This window comes from Pongo abelii, chromosome 5, assembly GCF_028885655.2.
Source record: "Pongo abelii isolate AG06213 chromosome 5, NHGRI_mPonAbe1-v2.0_pri, whole genome shotgun sequence".
NCBI lineage: Eukaryota > Metazoa > Chordata > Mammalia > Primates > Hominidae > Pongo > Pongo abelii.
In genome coordinates, this window is record NC_071990.2 from 161,081,668 (window position 1) to 161,101,820 (window position 20,153).

A 20,153-nucleotide genomic window follows, 5' to 3' on the forward strand; every position below is an offset into this window, starting at 1 on the left:
TTATTGGTGTATAAGAATGCTTGTGATTTTTGCACATTGATTTTGTACCCTGAGACTTTGCTGAAGTTGTTTATCAGCTTAAGGAGATTTTGGGCTGAGACAATGGGGTTTTCTAGATATACAATCATGTCATCTGCAAACAGGGACATTTGACTTCCTCTTTTCCTAATTGAATATCCTTTATTTCTTTCTCCTGCCTGATTGCCCTGGCCAGAACTTCCAACACTATGTTGAATAGGAGTGGTGAGAGAGGGCATCCCTGTCTTGTGCCAGTTTTCAAAGGGAATGCTTCCAGTTTTTGCCCATTCAGTATGATATTGGCTGTGGGTTTGTCATAAATAGCTCTTATTATTTTGAGATACATCCCATCAATACCTAATTTATTGAGAGTTTTTAGCATGAAGGGCTGTTGAATTTTGTCAAAGACCTTTTCTGCATCTATCGAGATAATTTTGTGGTTTTTGTCTTTGGTTCTGTTTATATACTGGATTACGTTTATTGATTTGCGTATATTGAACCAGCCTTGCATCCCAGGGATGAAGCCCACTTGATCATGGTGGATAAGCTTTTTGATGTGCTGCTGGATTTGGTTTGCCAGTATTTTATTGAGGATTTTTGCATCAATGTTCATCAGGGATATTGGTCTAAAATTCTCTTTTTTTGCTGTGTGTGTGTTTTTTTTTTTTTTTGAGACAGAGTCTCACTCTGTCGCCCAGATTGGAGTGCAATGGCACGATCTCGGCTCACTGCAGCACCCGCCTCCTGAGTTCAAGTGATTCTCCTGCCTCAGCCTCCTTAGTAGCTGAGATTACAGGCAGTGCGGCACCATGCCCAGCTAATTTTTGTATTTTTAGTAGAGATGGGGTTTCACCATGTTGGTCAGGCTTGTCTTAAATTTCTGACCTCAAATTATCCACCCACCTCTACCTCCCGAAGTGCTGGGATTACAAGCGTGAGCCCCCCCACCTGGCCTCACCTAAATAATTTTTACATTTGAAAACTTTGTACTTTTTAAGCAACAATAATAAACATAATTTTGACATCCTAAGTACTATATGTCAGCATGTGGGAGGCCAGCTAAAGTGCCCACCGTGAAAACAAGGAGAAAAATGAGAAAATGTGCAAAAAAGAAAATAAATTAAAAACAGCTCTTTTTAGGAACAAAGGTGAAATGTAAAGGCTCGGAAATATGATGGCTGATAAACTAGTACATTTTAGAAAAATTTTCATTTTCCAGCCTCCAGAGCATCTACCCCAAAGCTCTGCATCTGCTCAGCTCCTTTATGTGTTTTTGGTAAAGTGCACAGGTAGGATATTTTGGCTGCTCATGGCCAAGAACATCATCTCTGCTGTTCCACTTCCCCTTTGTCACACTATAGCTGACAGTCACCCCATATGCAGCGGTCAACTGCCTGTCATCCCTCTATGGGAACAGCTTGCAGGGATAGTCTTCCCGCCCACCTGCTGACTCACCGAGGTCAGACACAAAGGTACAAGGACACAGAAATTATTGAAACACAGATGTGTCCTCCAGTGCCTGACACTGGATGCATGTGGGCAGTGGAAGAGAATCAAGGCTTGACATGTATAGAATCAGAAATTACTTCATAGAAAGTTCTTCCAACATCTGGCATGAAAAGCGCGAGCTGAAGATTTAGTTCTCATGGATGCCTATTCCGAGTTAAAGCTCTCTTGTCTCAGGAGTATACTCCATAATTCAGGGCATGACATTATAAATGTGCTGCACAGCTTTGTTCCTCTTTGGTGGGAATCACACAAAATAGAATTTATCAGAACATCTGTGTTTGAAGGGCACGACCTGTTGCAGTATGGCAAAAAGTGAATCTGTCTGTAATAGCACCACGGGAGGGGAGCCCAGTGGAGATTTTTCAGGTTTGAAAATATTCCTAAAACTTTACACAGCATCATCAAAAATGACTTGGGAAGCTAACAGAAACTTTTCCTAACTGTCAATAGTAAAACAACCATGCTCAAGAGAGGACTGAAGTATCTTGATTTTCTCTATTAAATTGTCATCATAAGAAATGATCAGAATATGGGGCCAAAAATGCAAGGGAAGAGGCGTTATACAGCCAGGTAGGTAATTAAATAAAAGCAGTGTAATATTTTTCCAGGTCTTATGATGTTTCATAAGACAGCTTTAAAAAATTTTAATATATTGTGGCTTCTTTTCTCATTCTAAATTAATGTTTTCATTTTGTAGTCATCTTTATGTTAAAACCTTAATATTCTTTTTTCTTAAAGTGGACCACTCCCAAACTGTGTATGCTTCAGGCCCTAAAAAAGCAGATTCACTCCTGTCTCTGGTTGAAAGAAGAGAATAATATTCAAGAGAAATGTGAAACACTTATTTTCCTGCTGGCAAAGGAGAAAAAAATTAAGTAAAAAAAAAATTCTAACAACAAAATAACTTGAGGTGGGAAAATCCAAACACAGGTAGAATTTAGCAAAGAAACACAAATGCTCTGGGCCATACGTTTGCAGCCTCCCCCCTCAGCTCATGTCCTTCTAGCACCAATAGCTTTCCCAGGTGCAGCTGGGATGACAGACAATGACCAGGCTCCTAGGAAATGTCAACAAGGGTCCTCATTCAGAACCTGGCTTCTCTCCCTGTAAGACTCAATCTGGAGCTTGAGGATGGAGAATGAAATCGCATCTCTGCCTTGCAGTCCTCAAAGATGGTCCATCTCCCACAGGCAGATGCTGTCTGCTATGGTTTGAATATGTCCCCAAAATCTTATATATTGAAATTTTAATTCACAAATTTATATGTTGATGGAGGTGGGGCCTTTGGGAGGTAATTAGGATTTGATATGGTCAACAAGGTGGGGCACCCATGATGGGACTGGTGGCTTTATAAGAAGAGGAAGAGTCCTAAGCTGACATGCATGCTTTTGCCCTCTTGACATGTGATGCAGCAAGAAGGCCCTCACCAGATGCTAGTGCCATGTTCTTGCGCTTTCCAGCATACAGAACCATAAGTTAAATAAACTTACTTTCTTATAAATTACCCAGTCCACAGTCTGTGGTATTGTATTAGTCAGGGTTCTCTAGAGGGACAGAACTAATAGGATATTGAACGCTGATTCAGAGCATACACAGCCTTCTGGAGAACTTTGCTCCAGACCTGCAAAGTATTGTCACTTAGTTGGCATTGTAATTGTGACTTCAAAAGGCCATTCCACCATTTTATCAATCCAGCTGCTTCAGGATGATGGGGAACATGGTAAGACCAGTGAATTCCATGAGCATGAGCCCACTGCCACACTTCTTTAGCTGTAAAGTGAGTGCCTTGGTCAGAGGCAATGCTATGTGGAATACCATGATGGTGGATGAGGCATTCCATAAGTCCACAGATGGTAGTCTTGGCAGAAGCATTGTGTGCAGGATAGGCAAACCCATATCTGGAGTAAGTGTCTATTCCAATGAGGACAAACCTCTGCCCTTTCCATGATGGAAGAGGTTCAATATAATCAGCCTCTCACCTGGTAGCAGGCTGATCACCCCAAGGAATGGTGCCATATCAAGGGCTCGGTGTTGGTCTCTGTTGCTAGCAAATTGGGCACTCAGCAGTGGCTGTAGCCAGGTCAGCCTTGGTGAGTGGAAGTCCATGTTGCTGAGCCCATGTGTAACCTCCATCCCTGCCACCATGGCTCCTTTGTTCAAGGGCCCATTGGGTGATGACAGGGGTGGCTGGGGAAAGAGTCTGAGTGGTGTCCACAGAATGGGTCATCCTATCCACTTGATTATTAAAATCCTCCTCTGCTAAAGTCACCCTTTTGTGAGCACTCACATAGGATACAAATATCTTCACAGTTTTTGACCACTCAGAGAGGTCTATCCACATACATCTTCCTCAAATTTTGTTGTCACCAATTTTCCAATCATGCTTCTTCCAAGTCCCTGACCATCCAGCAGCCAAACCATTGGCTACAGCCCACGAATCAGTATATAATCGCATATCTGGCCATGTCTCCTTCCATGCAAAGTGCACAGCGAGGTACACTGCCTGAAGTTCTGCCTACTGGAAAGATTTTCCTTCACCGCTGTCCTTCAGTGATGTCCTAGAAAGGTACTGTAGCATGAACTCAAACAAATTTACAAGAAAAAAACAACCCCATGAAAAAGTGGGTGAAGGATATGAACAGACACTTCTTAAAAGAAGACATTTATGCAGCCAAAAAACACATGAAAAAATGCTCATCATCGCTGGCCATCAGAGAAATGCAAATCAAAACCACAATGAGATACCATTTCACACCAGTTAGAATGGCGATCATTCAAAAGTCAGGAAACAACAGGTGCTGGAGAGGATGTGGAGAAATAGGAACACTTTTACACTGTTGGTGAGACTGTAAACTAGTTCAACCATTGTGGAAGACAGTGTGGCAATTCCTCAAGGATCTAGAACTACAAATACCATTTGACCCAGCCATCCCATTACTGGATATATACCCAAAGGATTATAACTCATGCTGCTATAAAGACGCATGCACACGTATGTTTATAGCGTCACTGTTCACAATAGCAAAGACTTGGAACCAACCTAAATGTCCAACAACGATAGACTGGATTAAGAAAATGTGGCACATATACACCATGGAATACTATGCAGCCATAAAAAATAATGAATTCATGTGTTTTGTAGAGACATGGATGAAACTGGAAACCATCATTCTCAGCAAACTATCGCAAGGACAAAAAACCAAACACTGCATTTTCTCACTCATAGGTGGGAATTGAACAATGAGAACACATGGACACAGGAAGGGGAACATCACACACTGGGGACTGTTGTGGGGTGGGGGGAGAGGGGAGGGATAGCATTAGGAGATACACCTAATGCTAAATAATGAGTTAATGGGTGCAGCACACCAACATGGCACATGTATACATATGTAACAAACCTGCACGTTGTGCACATGTACTCTAAAACTTAAAGCATAATAATAATAAAATCAAAAAAAAAGAAAGGTACTGTAGCGCTGCAGCTCTCCACTTTTGCATGGTGCCTGCATATTCTGCAGAAACATCTGTGAACCAGGTCCTAGTCTTCTCTTCCTCTGTCAACTGATCACAGAGAACTCTCCATGAGGCCATCAGTGCAGGTTGGTGGAGAGAAGGCAGGAGTGTAGGCCATAGGCATTTGAGCCACTTCCTCATGTAACTTACTTGTGCTTTCAGGACCTGTTCGAGCCCGATCATGTATATACCACTTCCATTTGATGAAGGAATGCTGCTGTGCACAACCTACTTTATGGCTAGATGGGCCAGAAAGGACCCAGTTCATGATAGACAGTTCAGGTCACATGGTGACTTGATGATCCATAGTCAAATGTTCAGTTTCCACCAAAGCCCAGTAACATACCAAGAACTGTCTCCCAAAAGGAGAGTAGTTATCTGCAGAAGATGGCAGGGCCTTGCTCCAAAATCCTAGAGGCCTCTGCTATGATTCACCTAAGGGGGCCTACCAAAGGCTCCAAACAGCATCCTTATCTGCCACTGACACCTCAAGCACCATTGGATCTGCTGGGTCATATGGCCCAATAGACAGAGCAGCTTTCCCAGCAGCCTAGACCTGTTGCAGAGCCTTCTCCTGTTCTGGACCCATTCCAAACTGGCAGCCTTTTAGGTCACTCAATAAATGGGCTGGAGTAACACACCCAAATGAGGAATGTGTTGCCTCCAAAATCCAAATAGGCCCACTAGGCATTGTGCCTCTTTCTTGGTTGTAGGAGGAGCTAAATGCAGCAACTTATCCTTCACCTTAGAGGAAATATCTTGATAGGCCCCACACCACTGGACCCCTAGAAATTTTACTGAGGTAGAAGGTCCTTGAATTTTAGTCAGATTTATTTCCCATCCTCTGGCATGCAAATGTCTCACCAATAAGTCCAGTGTGTTTGCTACTTCTTGCTCACTGGATCGAATCAGCATAATGTCATCAATATAATAGACCAGTGTGATATCTTGTGGAAGTGAAAAGCAATCAAGTTCTCTCTGAATAAGATTATAACACAAAGCCAGAGAGTTGATATACTCCTGAGGTAGGATGGTAAAGGTATATTTCTGGCCTTGCCAGCTGAAGGCAAATTGTTTCTGATGGGCCTTATGGACAGGAATGGAGAAAAAGGCATTTGCCAAGTCAGTGACTGCATACCAAGTACCAGGAGATGTAATTTGTTCAAGCAATGAAACCACATCTGGTACAGCAGCTGCAATTGGAGTCACCACTTGATTAAGCTTATGATGATCCACTGTCATTCTCCAAGATCCATCTGTCTTCTGCACAGGCCAAATACGAGAGTTGAACGGGAATGTGGTGGGAATCACCACCCCTGCATCTTTCAAGTCCTTGATGGTGGCACTAATCTCCGCAGCCCCTCCAGGGATGCAAATTGTTTTTAATTTACTGTTTTTCTAGGTAGAGACAGCTCTAGTGGTTTCCATTTGGCCTTTCCTACCATAATAGCCCTCATCCTACCAGTCAGGGATCCAGTGTGGGGGTTATGCCAGCTGCTATGTATATCTATTTATGTCCAATTATGCATTCTGACACCAAAGAAATGACCACAGGATGAGTCCAGGGACCCACTGGACCCATTGTAGGTTGGACCTGAGGTAAAGCTCCATTAATTTACCTGACCTCCATAAGCCCATACTTTAACTGGAGAACTACAATGATGTTTTGGGTCCCCTGGAATCAATGTCAGCTCAGAGACAGTGTCCAGTAGTCCCCAAAATGTCTGATCATTTCCCTTTCCCCAGTGCACAGTTATCCTGGTAAAAGGCTGGAGGTCTCCTGGGAAAGGATGGGAGAAAGACTAACAGCATAAATTGTCAGTAGTGTAGTGGGGTCCTTGCTTAAGGGGAACCAGCTTTCCCTTCATTCAAGGGGTTCTGAGTCTGTAAACTGGCTCAAGTCTGGAAATTGATTGAGGGGTTTTGATTCTCTGTTTCTGTAATTCAAATTAGTCTTTTTTCCATTTGACCTGAAAGTTTTCTGCTTATATAAATTAAGTGGGAATGCAGTAGGCTTCCTATCAATTTCACTTCTAGGAATATCATGATTAATTAGCCAAAGCCACAGCTCTACATGAGTCAGACTATTCTGATTGCTGCTTTGCCTCTGCTGTCCATTATGGTAGCTATGCCTTTGATGTTTCAGTGCTGACACTTGGCCCCTGCAACCTCAGGATCCAATTATTCCCATTGTATTTAAATTTTGTAGTTGAGTGACTGTGGTTCCCACTGTTAGATTTGACATACAGAGAAGGGCAATTACAGGGCTCTTCAAAGATGCAGGTGCTGCCCTCACAAATCTATTTCACAAAGCATGGGTCAAGGGTACATCTTCTGGGCCCTCCCAGCTGGGATGAGTAGATCTAAAGTGACTAATCTACTCCACCATCCCAATCTCCCTAAGCCTTGGGATCCCTTTCTCTACATTAAAGCAAGGGAGATCAGGCATTTCCAGCTTGCTCACAGTGGGCCATTTTTTAATCCATATTTCAGCTAACCAAGCAAATTAACTCTTAAAACCTTTTTCAAGTCCCCAAGCTGCAACATTAAATGCAGAATCCCTACTTAGTGGGCCCAAATCAATAAATTCAGCCTGATTTAACAGTATGTTCCACAATTATCCTACACCTTAATATCCACTCCCATGCCTATTCTCCAGATTTCTGCTTATATAGATTAGAAAACTCAAGCAGTTCTTTTTTAGTGTAGTGCACTCTGAACCTCACCTCTAGGTGCCCGCCAGGACTTTAGTCTAGTTATAGGTCTAGAAGCAAACAGGGCCATTGGGGGTGGCTCCTGAGGAGAATCAACACTATCTTGCCTGGCAACTGCCTCAGGGGAGGCAATCACTGTTGCCTCAGGCAGTGCAGGGGTTATCTTCTCAGACAAAGGTGAAAAGGTTGATGGCAGTGTGGGTCAGGGAGGGGATGTTGCCACTACCGGGGATGGGGAAGCTGTTTCTTCTGTCAAAAAATATTCATCAGCATTTACAAGCTAAGTGTCCTGAGCTTCTCAGGGTCCTCCCACACGTCCCCATTCAAGTCGCAGGGTCCCATTCTTATCCAGTCAAGGCTGTCACTTTAACAGTAGACACCTGGCGAGGCTGTGCATCCACCTCTTGTTGTAGGTCAGCCACTTGCATGGTATGAGCTTGTGCCTGTTTTTCCACAATTTCAGCTGTTTCTCTACAGGAGATAAGATTCTCACTCAGGGAAGTCTTAGCATATTTAAGGCTCTGTATCTGCTTCTGAAGCCAAGAGTTAGAATCCCTGAGTTCATAATTTTCTTTCATCACTTTGTCCACTGAACTTTGGAACAACCAAACAACTTCATTATGTTCCCTGGTTCTCCACATATGGTCAAAGCTATTATGTATAAAGTCACTAAACCTCTTGCCTCTCATGAGCAGTAAATAAGGAGTGTCACATGAAATTATTTTGTATAACTTTCTAAACAGTTCATGCCAAGGACTATCAGTGTTCTCCATATTATTAGAAGTAGAATCCTTAACATTTTTGGGTCAAATCATATTAAGCAGCCAACTCCAGAAACCCCAAAACCAACAAAAGAACTCTATCCTTAATGTTCTGTCCCTCTAGAACCACTCCTGGTACCAAAATCTGTATTAGTCAGGGTTATCTAGAGGGATAGAACTAATAGGATATATATATAAAGGGGAGTGTATTAAGTGGTATTAACTCACACGATCACAAGGTCCCACAACAGGCCATCCACAAGCCGAGGAGCAAGGAAGCCAGTCCCAGTTCCAAAGCTGAAGAATTTGAGGTCTGATTTTTGAAGGCAGGAAGCATTCAGCACGGGAGAAAGATGTTGGCTGGGAGGCTAAGCCAGTCTAGTCTTTTTGCATTTTTCTGCCTGCTTTATATCCTGACCACACGGGCAGCTAATTAGATGGTGCCCATCCGGATTAAGGGTGGGTCTGCCTTTCCCAGCCCACTCACTCAAATGTTAATCTCCTTTGGTGACACCCTCACAGACACATCCAGGATCAATACTTTGCATCCTTCAATCCAATCAAGTTGACACTCAGTTTTAACCATCACAAGTATGCTGTTATAGTAGCAGGAAACAGACTGAGACACTGTTCTTCATGAACAAATGGGGAGCAACAGACCCAGGGTCTGAGGGTCTTGTGGCTTGTGTTTCTTTTTCCCACTATGAGGATGAAATTGTCCTGAGCCATTGACAGTCTTCCACTACTGGTTGTACAATGACTGTCCATGTTAGGCATATAGTATTCTTTCCAGCCCTGGCCCTATCAGTAATATATCTGGTCTGTTCATAAATCATGCATTTGGCAATTTATTAATGTAAGGAGAAACTAAAACAGGTTTCCAGAACAAGGATAAGGATTTCCCTCTGCCCTGCCCATGTCACCCACTACTGGTCCTTATTTGATATTGGTCTCGTCTTGCTAACTCTAGACCATCGCTCTGACGCCAGCTTCTGGCCCCGCTTCTGTCTTGGTGACTCTCTAAACTCCATTCCTGGCTTAGAAACCCTGGTTTTCCTATGCTGAGTCTGCCTTCATGCCCTATTGCCACCCAGAGATAAGACCTCATGGTCCTGCAGAGGTCCCTGTGTCTCAGAGTCTCCTGGGCTTCCACCTTCTCTCCTGTCCTCTATATGTCCTTGTCCTTGTTCTTGCTGGAGCCTCATTGCTGCAAAACTTTTTTCTCCTTTCTGTCAGTTTCTCCCTAGTCTTTCTGTTCTGACTGATTCTGATGTTGACTTTTGGCTCCAGAGTCTACAGCCCTATCCCTCCTCTATTCTAGGCCAGCTCCCAGAACCCAGGCCAAGTCCAGATCCCTGGAGACCCATTGCCACACAAAGGAATTTGAAGTCCAGCTTTGCTTTTTCCCTCCAAATGAACTTGCGTGTTATGTTAGATAAAGGACCCACACTCTAGCCCGACTCTGCAGTCTCCCAGGTTCACCTCTCCAACAACGGTGTGAGGTCAGGGTTTGGTGACTAAGTGTAGCAGGCTAGAACAGTTGGAAGTTATCTGGCCCAACACTCAGCCTGACTCTGTGGCATCACTAGCACTCTATAATAACCTTTGTTAACCAGACCCCTGGGTTCAGCCTGTTAGCCTCCCTCTTGGTCTGAGAAAACAAATAGCTTCCCAAGATCAAGCATGCCATGTGCAAAGACTAGCAAGAGATCATGCATTCTGTCGGCCTCATTGCCTGATTTAACCCTTGTCTAGGAGCATCTGTGTGAAGGCCAGGCCTGAGAAAGTGGTCACACACATGGATCTCTTCATCTTTCTTTACTTTTAGGTGGTGACTTTTAGGTGGTGATTTTTTTTCTTGGTATTTCAGAATGAGGAGGTCTTTCAAATGGCTGGTGTCTTAAACCCTTCAAAACAAGTTGTTTAAAATAAACTTAATTTAAACAATTTTGTATGAAGCAAATTAGGCAAAAACAATATTTTGATAGTGAAATGTGAGTAATTTCCTAAACATGGCACTTTGTCCATTGCGGAAATGTTTTCCAGCTTTTCCTGAGACCTCAACAGTATGTCAGCAGGACTTGCAACATCATGAAGGCAATTTTAACAGGCTGGGCCATCAGATGTCATATCTGAGAAATACAGTTAAAAGACTGGTGAAGAATTAAGGATTCTATGATTCCAACTGGAAACATTGAAATCTCCAAATTCTTCATTTCAACTGGATTCCAACCAAGTGAAAACACATTGAGAAATTAGGCCTTGCCCTAATCAGACAGGGGTAAGTTGAGAAGTATAGAGTGGTGGGAGGTAGCAGCTTCCTGGATGACAAAGTTCCTGGGCTCTCTCTGGGCTCCTGTAGTGGTGAGACTTGCCTAGAATTGCCACCATTCACAAACAAGTATCTAAGGCCACCTCTGGTCCTAGGAGCACAGGCCAAAGGGAAATTGCCAGAATGGGTTGGCCTGTGTTCCCACCCATGTTCGGTCCTGAGTTCTGTCTGAATCAGTGATCCCAATAAGCAGGCCGCATGGGGGCATGGCTGTCCTCCAAAGACTTCAGTCATTAAAGTTGTATAGTGTTCCCTTAAATCATCCAGTTACCCACTTTGAATTGATTATGCATTAATTACTCTAAGTCTCCCTTGAACAGATGCATACCATGTCTAATTCCTCTTCTGGACATATGAGGGCTCCAAGGTCCTGGTTCCACTTGGGATATGATGTCTCCAAACCCAGAACTGGACATGGGTGGAGGTAGGGGACCGGGAGCAGTACTTGATCACTAGATGCAATGAAGCAGCCAGTGGGAGTCAACTTGCCTTGCATAAGCTAAACAAAAAGACAGGCACACGGTCTAACTGCGTTCCTGATCAAACGAGGAGGGCAGGAAAGCCGTGCTCAGGTGGGAGGCAATGGGAGAGAGATGCAGGAAGAGTGAGGTGGTTCTGAGCAAAGAGTGAGAGAGACAATCTTGAGAAATAAAGAATTCACAAGCAACTTCTCAAATAAACAGCCTTTTGTAGCCTCATCAACTTGTGACTACAAAATAAACTGCACTTCCTTTTAATGTCATGGTTATACAATGAAGTCCCCTAGCGCTACAATTGCCAGTAGTAGCATATAGCACCCTCTGATTACATCTCCCCAGATAATTCTTTTAGCATGTTTTAAGATACTATTATACTTGTATTAGTTATCTGCTGCTGTAATCACAAGACAGTGGTTTAAAACACACATTTACTATTTCATAGTTGCTGTGAGTCAGGAATCCATGCACACCTTATTTGGGAGCCTTGTCTTCAGGGTCTGTCACAGGCTGCAATCTGGTTATCAGCCAGGGCCGAGGTCTCTGGGAAAGGCTCTACTGAGTGAGGGTCCACACAGCTCAAGTGGCTGTGGGCAGGATTCAGGTCCTTTCCGCATGGGACTCTCCACCATGGCTTCTTGAGACCAAGTGGAGAAGGCAGGAGAGATTGCTGGCAAGACAGCAGCCACAGTCTTGTATATCCTCATCACAGAAGTGACATGCCACCACCTTTGCCACATCCTGTTGGTTAGGAGCAAGTCACAGGTTCACACTCAAAGGGAGGGCATTGCACAGCCGTGAATGTCAAGGTGGGTTCATCCAAGCCATTTCACAAGCTGCCTACTGTGCTGTGCTGCCTGGATGAGCCCCTACATTTCCTGCTTCCCTGCCTTAGACCCACTGCTGCCTTGATGCCACCTTGGCTGCAGTGACCCTAGGGACATCCCCACAGTTGTGCCTGGAGCTCCCAGAGCCTGTGATAGATTGGGCTCTGCCCGAAACACACTTCACCAAGAGCCTTTGAGTTTAGGAAAGCACACCTCGCAGCACAGCTGCAGCTGCTCCTGAAGGGCCTTCTCCTGGGGTCCACACGCAGCCCCAGCCCGGCCCCAAGGTTGCTCTCCGGGGAGCTCCTACCTGCATCCTAGCCCACACCCTCTTGGAGCTGCTCACAGTCCAGCCGCTCTCCCAGCCTCTTCCCTTCCTGCTCAAGTCTTCCCTTCCTGGTCTCCCTGCCCTGCCCGGGGGGCTGAGCTTTTCCTCAACGGCTAAGGCTGGGAGCATACCTCCCACTCCCACCCGGAGTGCGTGATTGGCGGTCACTGAGGATCACCGTCCTCCAAACGCGACGATGAAAGACGCTCTGGAATCACCCGTCCTCAGTCCCCTAGTCCTGCGGTTCACCGAGAAAGTCGTGGCCCCAGGGGGTGTGGTGACGTTCAGCTCCTTTTGGTATTCTATTCTTTCCTCCAGAGTCGTGGGGAGGACACCAGCCGGATGTCCCTGAGGGTCTCCTCAGCTCTTGAGCTCCTGGGAGTGAGAACGAGTTTCCAGGCATGGGCAGCCTAACTCCGGGAGGCAACGGTCCTGGGAAATGCCCAGTTCACACCATGGGACTCGGCGCCTCGGCCCGAAGCTTCATTATTTGGGTGATTTCGCTGCATGCAAGGTTTGGCCATCCCCCCGGGACCAAAGGGAGATTGGAAGATATCCTCATCCCTACTTCAGAAGGCAAAACCTCTTTAGGGCTCAAAATGTCTGCCTTTCCAGTTTCAAAATAATGCGAAGTCTTATCAGGCGCCTTCCTCTGGCCGCGAGCGCAGGGAGGGGCGCGTCAGGAGTCCTGGTTCTGTTGTCCTCTTGAAGAGAAGATGCTGTTGATGTGCTTTTTGTGAGATAAAGCAGCCATGCCACATGCTTAGGTTCCCTTTACTTCTTCCGAACTTCACGAAGCACTTTCTCCTGCTGTTCCAGGATGGAGTGAAGGCGCCTAGCAGCCGCCGTGCTCCCGGCTCCAAGCTCAGTCAACACTCAACCGGCCATCACCATCCCTGCCGGAGAGGAGGGCAGAAGCCATGGTCGGGGCAGGTGCATGCGTCTCCCTGTGGGTCACAGCAGTCCTCCTCCCTGAGATGCCAACATCTCCAACCCATGCTGAGACCCCGGCATGAGGGAGGAAGATGTGTGTGATGGGTGCAGAGGTGACAGCACCTGACCCAAGCCTGCCCCCACTTCCCATCGCCCCACAGTGCACAAGGCATTTTCCAGGTCGCCTCCTGTGGCATGTGTTGCTTGGGTGGGGACAGGACGGGTAGAAAGATGAAGAGGAGGCAGGGATTTCGCTCTGAGGTCTGCCTGATGGAAGGGCCAACACCACTTTTCAGGAGGTCCCTGGTCCTGGCTGTGCAAAAGGCTGAGAAGGCAGAGAATCTTGCTGGTGAAGGGTGGGAGAATAATTTTTCTTGCTTTAGCTTGGTCTGTGAACAATTAAACAATGTCAGATGAAAACACTGCCAAGCACAAGTTTATGCACTTCAAAGAATTTTTATTTTTTCAATCAGAGGAGACATGAAATCCCAGACTCTAGATTCTCTATTTCAGTTCCAAATTGTCAAAGTGCTGATGTTGCAGTCTTTCCTCGAGTTTGTTTGGAGAAAGCAGCAAACGTATGAAAAGGAAAAATTGTATTTTACCCAAATGAGCTCCCTGAATTTGTACAGTGTATGATTAAGCGGAGCCTTGTTGGAACAAGAATCATTTTACATTCCTAAAGAGTGACTCTTTGCAACTCTTTGGTCTCAGAACTGGCAAGACCCTGGATGAATGATGGGAAGAAGAATTCAAAAATAATAGAGAATCTGGGGCTTACTGTGGGAAGGATGGCCGGCGGGCACTGCATGGATGCTTGGCTGACTCTGTTAGACCCCATGACACCGGCATGGATCAGGGTCTTGCTGTAGGCAGGCAGCCCTGCCTTGGGGGATCCTAGAAAACAGACCCGGGGTGGTAGATCCCACTCACCCCCAGCCGGGTGCCCTGTGCAGAGAGCAAATGCAAAGCTCTCCTGAGGTCCCTGCATCTCCCAGTCCTTAAACTTCCTTTCTGCATATCCACCAAGCACTCCCTTGCATGTGGACTGCTAACATGAAATTCTTTCCTTCCACAAGCACTAAACTAGAACCTCTAGGGGCTGGTCAGAGTCTCTAGGGAATTATGGGGGAAACAGATATGCAAACGACGGCACCTGGAGAGGAAAGGGTACCCTGAGGCATCTTCCAGAGGGATGTCTCCAGCTCCCAGCTCAAGGAGCTGCAGGGGAGGGGAGCATGGGTGTCAAAACTGAGTTTGGAAGGGTGACCAGGAGTTTGCCAGTAGACAAGGAAAGGAAGGCATTCCAGGCAGAGCAGGAGCCTAGCACAGGCAGAGCAGGAACAACACGCTTTAGGCAACACCATGAGAAAGTCTGTGTGTTTTGGAAAGTCCTCGGCATGTAACACTCTTCATAGTTTTATTTCTAAGTGGCTTTTCTTGGGAAATAAAAAAGACTCTAGTGATGTGTAATTGCTGTGTAGGCCTCTTAAAACTCAAGGAAACATTCAATGAATAATTTTGCTGGGGTCAAAGAGAAAAAACCAGTATAAAAAAAAAAGAAAGAAAATTAACGGAAGTAATGGCATTGAGCCTATCCTCAGGGCACTTCCGGTCTAGTGAAGAACAGCCTCGAGAACACACCACATGCTGCTGTTTGTGGCCTGTTCTAGGAGGATGGTCAGGGAGGCGGGGTGCCCCAGAGTGCTGGAGAAGCAGGGGAGGCTCCCTGGGGGCCAGCAGAGGCCAGGCTTGAAATGGCTCCTAAAGAAAGTGTGGGAGTGGTCAGGGAAACCCCTGTGGGTGGGGGAGATTCAGACAGAGGGCGCCTTGGTGTCTGAGGTATGGCAGGTGTGGGTGAGCACAGGTGGGAAGGAGGATGGGGAGGGGAAGGGACAGACAGCACAGGTGGGAAGGAGGGTGGGGAGGGGAAGGGACAGACAGCACAGGTGGGAAGGAGGATGGGGAGGGGAAGGGACAGACAGCACAGGTGGGAAGGAGGATGGGGAGGTGAAGGGACAGAGATCAGGGAAGAGGTGACGAAGGTGAGATTAGGAGGGTAGCCAGCCAGGCACTGAGGGTGGAGGAGCCAAACCAATGCGTTGGATTTTATGCTATAGCAGTGGAGGGCCAATGAAGGATTTAGTCTGAGGAGTAGCAATAGTGGCTTTAAAAAACAGTGTGCCTTGCTCTTTTCTTGAGTATAAAGTAATGCATGCTCATTGAAGAAAACATGGAGCATGTAGAAAGCACTAAGAAGAAAGTTAAAATGCAGAAAATTTAAGATAAGTAAGAACTCACAATCCCATTATCTGAAAGAACGATAAGCACATCAAACTGCGAGCATTTGGTCTTTTTCCTCCTGTCTTCCAGAGATACCATAGTTGACATTGTTGGCAGAAGATGAGAAGAGAGACCCCTAAAAGACCGCCCTACCAGTCAAGGTGAAAGGTGGAGCTGGGGGCAGGAGTTCAAACATAGAATTTTCAACAGGTTACCAAGTGGTCATGGTTTGGCTGAAGGTCTGTTGACTTTATTCCCAGTGAAGAAAATGACATTAATATGCAGTGTTATCTGAGAAATTCAAAAATATTGTGAAACTGTGCTCAACAGCCAGAAGCTGTTACTCATCTTTTCATCGGTTTCCTTTTCATAACGTTTAAAATATTAGCCTAAAGAAGGGAGAGCAGAGAATTAAGTGGTAAGAAATCTATGGATCATGAAAATTGTTAATGGCCTTGAGGGACTGTATTGCTTTCTTATTCCTGGAGACAGGGAGTTTTAATCTCTCATCCCTGTCCTCGTCTCACGCTACCCTGGTGATTTCAGAATTACAACATGTTTTGACCCCCAGAACTCTCTACAGTGCTGGAAGGAAAGGATCCTTGAAATGATCCAGAGCTGGTTTAGAAGAAAACTGAGACCCTGAGAGGTAATGAGATGTGGCCAGGGGTCCCAGACCGGCCGGAAGACAGAAGGGGGTGAACCTCAGCCTCACAACCTCCAGGTTCATCCCTTGTCTCTCGTCATGATACCAATCCCACATCTCCTATTGATGCCCCACAAATTTATTTGCAGTAGGTAGAAACATGCCTACTCGTTATTACTTAACTATCACAGGAATTAAAGGCGAGGCTAATACTGCAAATCATTTCAATATGCTGTGCGTGGCTTCAGAAAAACCCAATGTACAGAAACAATTATAAGTCATTTTTTGCAAGACTTAGTTTTACAAAAACGATTTGTTGGAAGTAATCATTCTCATTTTAAGAGAGGAAGTGAGGGAAAGAGAGACAAATGTACTGCCAGAGGAAAGCTATTTTATCTACCTCTTTACTTACTTTTTATTTGAGAAAATTTCAAGCACACACCAAGCAAAACAGAATAGTCTAATGAGCCCTCACGCACCCTTTGTTCAATGACTATCAACATTGTGCCAATCCTGACTTCACAGAGCTTTTAAAATACAGTTTAATCCACAAAGATTGTATTTACAATCAGCTTTTCATGATCAAATCTACTATGTAAAGAAAGATGTTTTAATTTATTTCCTGATCTGAATGGACGGGAAGATGATATTTCTCAGTTGGTTCTTCACGGGTTTGTCTGTTCTCAGGGGGCTCTGAGCACACATTCCAGGCCACAGATGGAGAGAGCACCTGGTCCTCCCTAGATGCCACTCCTGACAGCCCTGAGATGCTGAATAGGCTGCCACTGTCTGGAGTCGTGTGCAGGTCGGGGAGAGCAATGGGCTGCAGCCAGGAATGCCAAGATGTAGCCTTGGCTTTGCTGCTGAGCTGACCTGTGCAATCTGCTGGTCATTGGTGTTCCTGATGGGTCTCTCCAGGGACTCTAATTCTTTCACTCACAGACCATGAGTAACTGAGTCTGATGAGTGCCCCCGGTTTCCTGGAGAGGCGATTACTGATGACAGTGTACCCTGCTGTGCTGGGTGTGGGCACTGTGTGTAACCACCGTCACCTGTTCTGGGATTGCCACAATGCCCATCACTACCTAGTGTGTTCGTTTTTCACTGTGTTTATTCTGTTTTGTTTATTGTCCAACTCTTCCAACAAAACACATATTCCTTGGATGTAGGAGATGCATCTTTTCTTGAATCTCTGTGAAAATCCAGACCTCAATTAGCTCACTGTCTGGTGGACCAGGTGGGATGCTGTTTACAAAAACACCTAGTGCACTCAGCTGCAGGGTGTTTTTATGGTGTTGCTGTAGCTGGCTCTTGACTTGCTAAGCCTCGTGCTCTCCAGATGTTTATCCAAAAGCATAACTGGGAGAGGAGTCCAGCCATCAGCTTCCCTCTCTTCCAGTTGGCAAGCTCTTCTAGGGCTTTCACTGAATCCTTGGACTTCCTGAGCTGTCCCACCCCACAGAAGAACTGGAGTCAGTGCATGTCTCACAGACAGCCAATTAGAATTTATTCAGGAAGTGCCTTTGCTATTTAGAGTTTATAATATATCCCCCAGTTCCACAAGGAAGCCTGTGTATTTGGGGAAGTTACCGATGGCAGATTGTATCTTCCAAAGGTGGCTGAACCAATGCATTTTCCATCCCACATACTTTTAATGTGATTGCACTCATCTCCAAAGAAAGGTGGTATCTACATTCCCTCCCCTTGAGCCAGAGAAGTCCTTTATAACTGACTTAGCCGGTGGAGCGCAGTGGAATCAATGCTGCAAGCCTACCAAAGCTAGGCAGGGAAAGGCACACAGCTCTTCCAGGCTCTCTGCCTTTGTCTGGAGGATCACCATGTTGTGAGGAAGCCCAGGCCACATCAAGAACTCACATGTCAGTGTTCTGGCTCAAGGCCACAGGCCCAACCAGCAGCCAGCATCAACTAGCAGATATGAGAGTGATGACCCCCCAGAGGATTTCAACACTCTGCCTTTGAGTCTTCCCTCAAACATCCCAGAAGTCATGGGGCAGAGATGCCACTCCTGCCGTGCTCTACCTGGATTCCTGACTCTCAGACACCGTGAGAAATAATAAAAGATGACTGTTATTTAAGCTACTGCATTTTGGGTCATTTGTTATGCAGCAACAACTGATACACAGACTTCTTGAGACCCTCTCTTTTCACTCACTGTAAGAAACACTGGGGATGGGGGGGTTGGCCATCTGGTTAGAAGAGGGGTCTAGGGGATTCACATTGCAGCTATGCTTGTGTACCAAGCATGACTGGAGAGAGGTCGCCATGGAGATGCTACTACTTGGCATCTCGATGCCTATGCAAACATTTCTGCAATTTACTAATCCCATACATGTTATTTAGTAGCCCTTCCATAACTTTGTAAAGGTGCAATACAAAGCTCTTTGAGTTATCCCTAACAACAGTTAAATAAGCTACCACCTGGAAAAATTGGCATATTCTTGAATCCACAATATTACTGGAGTTCCCTAATGGATAGAAGTGGACCCCCCCATCCCCATTCCTACCCTCACACACTGAACCTCAGATTGTGTAAATGATAGAAATGATGCCAGCTCCTTCTTTGGAAGTTCAAGTCATTTTGGGGGCTGGCTTCGAAACAACAAACAATACCGTTTTTGGAATCCAATGCTGTCATGATCTCCAACATTTTGTGTTAATGTTGTGCATCTGGAATAAAACAGGAGGGGCAAGCAGGATGTCACAATAGCAGTGAAGACTCTTCTGAGAAGAAAGGGCTTCACAGAACTGAGTTCTGTGGGTGCCTGCAAGTGTCCTTGCTTGTTGAGCAGCTGCAGGGCACAGGGAAGCGCCATCTGGGTATTCACCAAGTTTTGTAAACAAACGGCCTTCCACGCACTGGCAGGACACACTCCGCAGCAGATCTTGAAAGCTCGCTCCCCTGGAGACTTTCCCTAGGAAAGTGACGAGACTTTTCCAAAGGAGTTAAACTTAATGAAAAATGGGTTAGGAACAAAACTGCTTTGAAGAGGGATAGAAAGAATGGAGCAGTGTGTTATTTAGAAAGCTTCCTTCCTTAAGGACCACCTTGGTTGCCCTATGATTCTTGTAGCTTCTCCTGCCACATTTCCCCCCACTACCCCCACCACCCCCCCAAGCCCAGGAGCTGTGTTATCTCTGGTCCACCTTTGAATGAACTGGGATAAAAATACCTGGCCTTGCAAGTGTCACACTGATCTGCCGATTTAAGTATAGTAGATCAAAGAGAAAGATAGGGTTACGCACTTTCTAGGAAATGTTTGAAAACTTGCCATTGTTCCTGAAAATTTTGGGACTGCTTTCAATGTGTGAAAATGAAGAGTGAAAGTTTAGAGCTTCAGAAAAAATAAAAGAGTTAAATTTAGGGCTGGAGGGTGAAGTATTTGCCTTTGTAGCGTTTGTATATTTAAATGATTATAGTGATCTTGCTCAGTAGGCTTGTTTCTCTATGATAAAGTTGTGGAGTTTTATTTTAAAAAAGGAAGATAACTCCCTTTTATTTGGGGGAGAAGATAGGTGTTATTATAAGAATCCTTGTGATTTACTTAACTGGATATTAGGGACCGCAAAGCAGAAAATAAGATAATTACGATATGCTGGTGTTGCATCTCACCTGCGTTTAATCTGATCACTAACTTTAGAACCGAAGCCCTTCCCCTACCAGAAACTATAACTCTACAAAACCATTGCCAAGGGATGAGAATGATACCATTCAGCAGAACTACAAAAAAGAAAGTCAAACTGGAAAACCAGAAAACAGATGGCTAAACTCTTTTCTAAACTTTTCCAAGA